This window comes from Portunus trituberculatus, chromosome 43 (genome assembly GCF_017591435.1).
Source record: "Portunus trituberculatus isolate SZX2019 chromosome 43, ASM1759143v1, whole genome shotgun sequence".
In the NCBI taxonomy this organism is placed as follows: domain Eukaryota; kingdom Metazoa; phylum Arthropoda; class Malacostraca; order Decapoda; family Portunidae; genus Portunus; species Portunus trituberculatus.
The window spans coordinates 4,401,671-4,411,670 of record NC_059297.1 but is presented as its reverse complement, the minus strand read 5'-3'; the positions used below and the strand labels follow the sequence as shown (position 1 = coordinate 4,411,670).

At 42.0% G+C, this 10,000-nt stretch overlaps 1 protein-coding gene across 4 annotated transcripts in view; it reads left to right on the top strand.

Annotated features, from left to right (window-relative positions):
- Window positions 1-10,000, top strand: part of LOC123518045 (optomotor-blind protein-like) — a 186,819-nt gene that overhangs the window by 17,151 nt on the left and 159,668 nt on the right. The gene's annotated exons all lie outside the window — the stretch shown is intronic.

Sequence of the window (10,000 nt, the reverse complement as noted above, 5' to 3'; positions counted from 1 at the left end):
AGAGCTGGTCTAGGTGGAGGTTTGGGAGGGAGGGTAGGGGCTTGGCGATAGGTCTGCCCTACGCCGTCGACCTATCGTGAGGTTCTCTAATTACGACCTCAGCGAGACGAAGCGGCTACTTTACACAGGGTAGTCTTTCAAAGGACGCCCGACGCTGGTAGGCCCGCTAGCTAGCCGCAGGGAGGGGCCAGGGAGGAGGCAAGTGCTAGTGGAAGAATAGGGGAAAAGAGGGTGTGAGTGGAAGGGAAGGGTGTGGTGAATAGGGTGATAGGGAGGGAGATGGGAATGGATGAGTGAGATGTTTGAATTATTGTCGAAGGAAAGTTCGTGAAGGGACGAGAGAGTGAAGCTTCTCTTGGCGCCGGCCATTCACTGAATCACTCCCTATAGGAAAGTGTCTCGCTGGTGTGTGTGTGTGTGTGTGTGTGTGTGTGTGTGTGTGTGTGTGTGTGTGTGTGTGTGTGTGTGTGTGTGTGTGTGTGTGTGTGTGTGTTTCCTTTTATGGAGACTTACTCAATAAAACCTGAAATTCTTCATCAAACACATTCGTCTTGTGCTCATTATTGTCCTCCAGCTAATGCCGCCTTGCCTTGAGGTCAAGGGGCGCGGAATTCCAAGACGTCACTCAGTCCTCCTCGTCCGTCTTACACACGTATACGGGAGTCTTGCCTCGTCGCTCATCTAAGACTCCCTCCCTAGCTCATTTCATTAAGCAGTTAATCATGCTGTCAGGCCACGTCCACAATCCTGCTGCGCCGCAGACGTGTCATGCGCGTCGGCCGGATGCGCGGAAGGACATCACTGCGAGTCTCAGGAGATCACCCGCCCGCCTTCACAACTATGGCCCGTGAAGGCGTCACTGTAGATTGCTTCCTACATCAGATGCGGAAAAAAAATAAGGTGCATCATTAATATCCTTTATTGGCGTACAAAAATATACTCTATTGGACGTGCTAAAATGCGTTGTGATATACCTATTTAGTACATAGTAATCTTTATATCACATATAAAATATTCAGGGAAAATCTATCATATTATATTATCATAAACAGGTAATAAAACACTCAGAGCATCACTTCAGAGTAGGGATGATTATATACACATTTCTTTCCCTTGCATCCCCGCTGTCTTGCTCCCCAACTAACGTATTCTCTTCCATTCCCCCAACGCCCTTCACTCCGGTCCTTGGCCCGGTTATTATCAGCCCTGCACCTGGGAGGCGTCACTTTACGACGGTATTATGTAAATGGTGTTCAGGAGACGAGCACCGGCGTCGGCAGCAAGTGTGCATGGTGGTGTGCCCTTAATTAGCCTCCATCAGGGCATTTAGCAATCGTAAAATAAAGGCTGTGCGTCGCCCCGCCCCGCCCTGTCTCGACAAACCCCGTCTGCGCCAGCACCCACACCTGCTGTCACGTCTGCCTCACACCTGCGCCTGCCATCCATACCAAACACACACACACACACACACACACACACACACACACACACACACACACACACACACACACACACACGTTGGTCTGTGGGTAACTCGGGAAATAGGAACGAACGCCTTGGTTTATTGCAGAGCGAATGAGTGAGTGAGTGAGTGCAGAAAATGTGTGGCAAGTTTGATGGGGTGGCTTTATGCTAATAAGGTGGTTGATCACTTCCGCTGACAGTCCCCACTACCACCACCACACAGGTTACAGCAACCCTTTATACATCCTCCCTCTAAACTCAGCATCTCTCAATTTTACACAGAAGTTTTAGTTTGAGCCCGAAAAACGTGACCAGCGAGAAAATGGAATGAATATTGAAGAAGACACAGGCCACAAGGAAACAAAAGACGCTAACTTGATCCTAAGGGAGTGAGGGACGGTGAGATAACTCGAGGAAAAGTATAGATAATGTGACTGGGAAAATTATACGTTGGCAGGAGGAAAAATAGCATGACAAACGGGAAAGGTAATACTAGAAAGCACACGTGTGAGGGGAATATGAATAATAGTGAACGCCAACCTAACCATGAAAAATAAGAGAGCAGTGTGCAAAAGTAGCGAAACCACTGACGGCTTTTGGCAGAAATAACATATCTAAACATGATGAACGAGAACAGGTAGCAGTTACACACACACACACACATACACACACGAGTAACAGATGTAAACTTGGTACGTGCAGTAACAAAAACGGAAAAAAAAATAATATAGATGATTCATATCGATATGGACGGAGGAAAGACAAAAGAGACAAAAAAGCATAACAAAAAACAAATACCTACAGGACTGGGAAAATCTCTCTCTCTCTCTCTCTCTCTCTCTCTCTCTCTCTCTCTCTCTCTCTCTCTCTCTCTCTCTCTCTCTCTCTCTCTCTCTCTCTCTCTCTCTGGCGCAGATATCCTCGCCGTGGGCCAGGTTTTCCCGTAACGAGGCACAATTGTGTTACCGGTGATTAGTGGCTCACGAGTCATCGCTGCTTCAATTACCTGGACGAGACTCAGCTGGGAGAGAGATGCGAAAGGGGAAAAAGGGAGAAAAGTTGTTGGTGAGGCGGGAGAGAATAGGTTGAAAGGAGCGGAAAGGAGGAAAAACAGTGGTGATGGTGATGGTAGTGCTATTGGTTGTAATTTTGGTTGTAGTTGTAGTAGTCGTAGTAGTAGTAGTAGTAATAGTAGTAGTAGTAGAAGTGCTAGTAGAAGTAGTGGTAGTAGTAGTAAATATAATGAAAGGAGTGTTATTATTTTTACTGTGATACTTATACTGCTATTACTACTACTACTACTACTACTACTACTACTACTACTACTACTACTACTAAGACTACTAGAACTACTGCTGCTATACCACCACCACCATTACCACTACTACTTTATCTACTGTTCTGTCGTCGTCATTGCCAAATAAAACAATTAATATATTTTTCTTTAACTTTAGAATAGACAAAGTATAAATAAAATTGCAGAGAGAGAGAGAGAGAGAGAGAGAGAGAGAGAGAGAGAGAGAGAGAGAGAGAGAGCAGGCCACGTAACATAAAAGGTGTGATGGTCGCCACATTTCCCCCAAGTTACGAACAGACAACGATCTTTGGTATAATCCTCACCATACGCACCTCGGTACGGGAAGGGAGAGAGAGAGAGAGAAAAGGGAAGAGTGGGAGAGAGGGAGAGGAGAGACGGCCTAGGGATAACGACAGCCCCAGGGGAGGGAGGGAGAAAGAGAGGGGAGACCCCGAGATGGGGACTAATGGCGGCTGTAGTAGAGAAAAGGGTGAAGGGGAGGAGGGTTGGTAAGCATCGGAAAGGGGTAGATGAAGGGGAAACAGCGACAGGGAGGGAGAGAAGGAAGAGAGAGATTAGCGGAGGGAGGGAAGGAAACGCTGGCCTCAGAGAATAGAGTTGTGTGCATGTAGGAAAAATCTTAGTAACAGCAGACTAGGAATTAAAGAGGAGGAATATGAATATGTATATCGGAATGGGAAATTAGTATTAGACTGAGGTAGCGCTACGTGAGGTGGGAGGAGAGGAGGGAGGGGTGAGAGAGAGAGAGAGAGAGAGAGAGAGAGAGAGAGAGAGAGAGAGGAGAGGGAAGGATAAGGGAGAGCATAGGGAGTGTGACACAAAGGGATTTACTAGTACTATCTGAATTTGAGGTTTGGCTTGGGGACACACGAGAGAGAGAGAGAGAGAGAGAGAGAGAGAGAGAGAGAGAGAGAGAGAGAGAGAGAGAGAGAGAAGGGAAGTCTGAGATCCTACGGAAATTGCGGCAGAATGGTGAATGAAATTTGAATGCATCGCTCGGGACGTCTTTGTCAAACTCCATTACGGGCTTGGCAACTGCCGGTCCAGACTCACGTGGCACAAAGAAAATAAGAAAGAATTGGGGCGCCCGGAAAAAAAAAAGAGGAAGAAAAAGAAAAGTGAGACGAAGGGGTTAGTAGTGGAAGTGGGGGGTAGGGAAGTGAGTGAGTGGTGGTGGTGGTGGTGGTGGTGGTGGTGGTGGTGGTGGGGAGGGGAAGAGAAATACAGGAATGAGAAAAATGGTAATAATAAAGCATGAAGTGAAAATTTCTGCTTAGTCTTTTTATTAACAGTTTCTCACTTTTATTACTCTCTCTCTCTCTCTCTCTCTCTCTCTCTCTCTCTCTCTCTCTCATATATTTCCTCTCATTCCTCACTCTCACTCTCACACTTTGGTCTCCCCTCCTAATCTCTCCTCCCGCGGCCTTTCCTCGCCTCTCCGCCGCCACCTCTGCAGCAGACAAACGGTGCGGTGTTTGCTCGAGTATCGCGGGTGTGAGCTGGTGACACTTTCCACTAGGGCCTTGTTTGCTCTAAGGCACACCACCCCTCCTCCTCTTCCCCGTAAGCCTCACTGCCTGCCTCTCTCTCTCTCTCTCTCTCTCTCTCTCTCTCTCTCTCTCTCTCTCTCTGTCTTTCTCAATGAAGTAGTTCCTAGCACGTGAAATAGAAATCCCATCGCTCTACGTATTTCCACCTTATTCGCCTCACAATTATCACCTTTAATGCGGAAAGGAGTGCAGACAGTTAGTGACCGTGGCGTGAATGCTCCATCGATAATTGCTGCACTAAAATCCTCGCAAAAAAATGTAAAAATGAGGAAAAAAAAAGTAGCGATCATTCGAGCGTGACTTCCTCTTCCCTTACTGCCTGACGCCGCTCTCTTGTTTGTGTTCCTCTTGCCCAAGATGTCCCAGGTAGCGCCCGGTCGCAGGTAATTAAAACAATTAGTGAGCGAGTATCCGTGAGACTGTGATCCCGGTGGCCACGTGGCTCACAGGCTCACCCCCGGCTTAGCCTCCGCCCCAAACTGACCCTTAGAGCCTCGGGGGGAAAGGCGCAGGGCGGGCGAGGGTGTGTAGTGGGTATACGCTTCCCGGCAGTCAGCTGATATGTAAATATGGGAGGTAATGGCGGGCCGGCCGGAAGGAGACTCTGTAGCACCAAACTCTGGCCGGAAATTTCTTACTGTTTCAGGAGGAAGAGAGGGAACGGCGAGGAAGGGACCGGGAAAGAGGGAGGGAGAGATAGCGGGGAGGAAGGGAGGGTCGTGGAGGGATCGACATGCGTGCACAGGGAGGGACAGAGGATGTACGGTAAGCGATAAAGGGAAGATACAAGAAAACGATAGAGTACGTGCATGAAAGAGGGAAAGGAGGAAGGCAGATAAGGGCGAAGAGGGAAATGGTGGACGAGACACAAAGAAGAATGTAGCAGGAATGAAAAATTATAGACAAAGAGGATCGATAGAGAGGAAAGGGACAAAGACACACATTGGAAATTCGAGAAAAAAAAGGCTATGATCGATTGTACTTGTGAGGCGAAGAAGAACATTTATGATAACAATTATTAGGATTCTTCTTGTCGTTCATGATGGTGGTGGTGATGGTGGTGGTGGTGGTGATGGTGATGGTGGTGGTGGTGGTGATGGTGATGGTGGTAAGTGTGATCATAATCGTGACTGGTAATCTTATAATCATGTTCTCCATTTTTATTTTCCCCTCCTTTACCTTCTTCCTTCCTTGCCTGCTGCCATTTTTTCCTCTCTTTCTCTCCATCTTTCTTTTTATTTTGCATCTCCTTTCTTTAATAAGTTAATCGCTTTCGTTTCTTCTTCCTTTCAACAATCATTTATTTTATTATTTTCTTTCGCATCCTGAACTAGAGAGAGAGACAGAGAGAGAGAGAGAGAGAGAGGTTAATATCAAATAACCATGCAAATGTCAAGGATGTCACCATGTAGTAACACACACACACACACACACACACACACACACACACACACACACACACACTTCATTAATTTTTCAGTATCTAAATTACCTAAGCGTTCAAATTCAAAAGTCTAGGATTTCATTTTATCTCTCTTATTTTGTTACCATTAGTAGTTACAGTAATGACAAAAGATAGTAATGCATTAGTAACTGAATGTTGATAATTCGTAAAGTCAGTTATTCTCGAACTTCAGAAATTGATGAATATAATAGCAATAGTAATCGACTACTTTACATAAGAGAAAGACAAAGGAAGCAAATGTGTAGTAGAGCTCAGAGGAAGATAAGTCACGAGGGGGAATACACAGCGATAGATACATAGCTGGATGAATAGGGAATGGTGACCAGCAGTAACCAACGTGCGGTGAGGGAAAGGGAGAAGAAAAAGAGAAGAGAAACGCTGGAAAAGACGTGCAAGTGGATTAAAGAAGGAGGAAAGAAAAAATACGGAAGGGAAGGAGGTGAGGAATATTGATTAAGACAGGAAAAAAATGGAGTAAAACAAATGATAACTGGGAAAGTAAAAGTAAGTCAAGAAATAAGAGAAAGGGGAGACAGGAGAGATATCAAAAAAGATATAGAGCAATAACTGTTTAAGAAAAAAGAAATGAGGTTGAAGAATGAGAGAGAGAGAGAGAGAGAGAGAGAGAGAGAGAGAGAGAGAGAGAGAGAGGGAATAAGAGGACGACGGACGGACGGACATGTCAACACAAAGGAAAGAGAGCTCCTAAGTAGAGGAGAGTTGTCAAGATGTATTAATGAAGCTAGGTGACCAAGTACAGTGACACGTTCCATCCAAACCTGCACCAAGAAAATGTTACGGAGCCTCGATTGTATAAGCATTCCCTCCCTTCGTCACTGCACACACACACACACACACACACACACACACACACACACACACACACACACCTAAGGCTATTCTCTCAATTTATCACAGCTCTAAACAGCACGAGTGGAGCGTGAACTCTTCTGCTGTAATTTAGACTATCAGAAATGTGGTGGCTGATTGTTTTGTTCACCCGCTGGCGCCTGTAATCAGCTGCTCCGGGGGTGCTGTCACGGATGTTATACTGGTGGTAGTGGTGGTGGTGGTGGTGGAGGTGGTGGGAGAGGTGTACAGGGGGCGCTTTGAGGTTAAGTCCTTCAGTTTTATTGCAGGTAATTCTTTTTATTGCTCCAGACCTGTGATTACCTTTGTTAGCGCCGCCCGGACAGATATCGATCGCCGGTATTATTTCTCGATAGCAAGACGTATACTACAGGCTGAGGGGGCGGCGGCGGTGGTGGTAGTGATGGTGGTGTTGGTAGACTTGCAACTAAGACAACATAGCAACAAATACAAGAAATGCACCTGCTCTAGTGATGGTGCTACTTATAATAAAGGGGATAATGATTAGCAGTAACAACAATGCTAGTATTCATAGTAGTGGTAGTGGTAGTTAGTAATAGTACTAATAATAGTAGTAGTCTTAGAAAATTGTTAATGATGGCAATAATTGGTTTTGATATTATTATTATTATTATTATTATTATTATTATTATTATTATTATTATTATTATTATTATTATTATTATTATTATTATTATTATTATGTATATTATTATTATCACTATTATTATTACTCACTCTTTTCATCACATGTGTGTTTGTTGATACATGTAACGCTTGATATTATATGATAGTAATATTCATGTATTATTAATAGTGCTCAGTGTCTTCAGGAGTAAAGTACCTTTCTGTTATGTTCTATTACTATTATCATTATTATTACTATTATTATTATTATTATCATTATTATTATTATTATTATCATTATTATTATTGATATTATTATTATCATTATTATTATTACCATCATATTACCCTCATCATCACCATCATTATCGGTGGCGCGGGCGTGGCGTTACCACCATCACCGCCGCCCTCCTCCTCCCGCGCCACCGGCGGGTTGGGCTGTCAGGGGTCGGCAGTTACTGGTGATTTATAGCGATTTCTCGTCATATTCTACTTTTACGGCCGCTTTATGCACCAGTCTGTTAGCGAACATTGTAATTACACTCGCAGTTCCACATGCCACATCCAATAAATGTGTAATTTATCTTTGAAAATTGTTAGTGAAGACTTTGCACGCAAGTTTTATGCACACGAGTCCAGCGAACAGTCATGCTGATGTATGCAATCTGACGCGTTTTTCTCACTTTTTATTCTCCTCATTTTGTATTTCTTATTGAACTCCACCCTTGAAAATCGGCTCATATTGAATGTTTTACATTACTTCTTACCATCAGTTTTCATTGCTTTAGAAGTCTGCACAATATAAGTTCACCTCAAAAATTTACATGATGTGCGTTTCCCCATATATATATATATATATATATATATATATATATATATATATATATATATATATATATATATATATATATATATATATATATATATATATATATATATATATATATATATATATATATATATATATATATATATATATATATATATATATATATATATATATATATATATATATATATATATATATATATATATAATTTATTTACATGTGAATTTTGGTTTGTAATAAAGATATTTTATTGCATTTTACTTTATGCGTGATGACGTTGCCGTTCTAAAAACATGGAGTTTTACATCTTTATTGTGGCTTTGTAATTTGTTCCCAGACAGCGCATAAAGTTTTATCAGCATCGTTTGTCTCGTCAATAATACTCCAGCAGCACCTGAAGGCCTCCACGCCGGGGCCACGGGCTGCCTGCTGCCGCCGCGCCGCGGGGACCTGCATACAAAGTGACATTAGTTTTGTGACGTGCACGACTAATCAAATAATTATTTTCTTTCTGGTTTTGTGTTTACCACGATCGCTAAAGGCTGTTTTTACTTGTTTTCCGTCACGCGTGTATCAGTGTGGTGGGCTCCGAGCCTCACGCTCACCTGTGTCCTTATTCGACAGGTGAGTGAAAGCAAAGTAATGAAGTGCCAAAGTTGATTTAATTATGAAACTACGAGTACTATTAATGTTGGTATGTTTACCGGACGTGTAGTACTCACAGGGATTAAAGATTTGGTAGTAATTGTTATATCAGTGATACTAATTATATGACGGTAATAACTGTGATGATGATGATAATGATAATACTTATAATAATATCAGTTGTAGTAATGATGATAATAATAATGATAATAACAATAATAATAATGATAATGATGTGATATAATAATAATAATAATAATAATAATAATAATATTAACAATAATGATAATAATAATGATATAATAAGAATAATAATGATGATGATAATAATAATAATAATAATAATAATAATAATAATAATAATAATAACAATAATAATAATAATAGTAATAATAATAATAATAATATTGATAATGATAACGATAATAATAATAATAATAATAATAATAATAATAATAATATGAAAATAATAATGATGATGATAGTAATAATAATAACAATAAGAATAATTAATCATAATAATAATAAAAGTAATTATTATGATTCTAATAACACAGCTATATTTCTTATTGTAATCATCATCATTAGCACTCAAGTGTACGGACTCCGCAGTCAAATAGTGCTGTTTGTGTCACGGGTGCCACTCATTGTCTTTGTGGGTGCCGCAGTGGAGGAAAGCCGTGCCCTGCGGTGCCCGACCCTACACTCAGCAGTGCCAAGTGGAGAGGTGGCAGCTCGGTGTGGTGCGGCGCTGCGAGGCGCAGGGCGGTGGCTCACTCACTCCATCAAGGTCATATTCCCTGCGGTTAAGGATAATTAGCGGCGGTGTAACTTTGCTCACAGCAATGGCGGATTAGTGGTCTGCCTGACCGCCATCTTGAAACTCCTAAATGTAGGCAGACATATATTTATGCGTCGTCACGGAGTGTACTGCAGGGGCGGCCTGGGGTGGCAGCACACGTCATGCCGCGCCGCCAGTGATGCTGCCTCTGGTGTGTCCCTGAGTGGTGATTGCATAGCATTCCATGATAGCTACGGTTACGATAATAATGATAATAATTAATCCTTAAAGATAAAAGCAATATTGGCAATAATGACTATGGTAATGGTAACGATACTTGAAATATAAGAGAAATAGGTAATTTAAATGATAATAGAAATAATGATATTAATAATAATAGTAATAATAACAATATTAACAATAATAATTAGGTATAATAGTAATAATGATA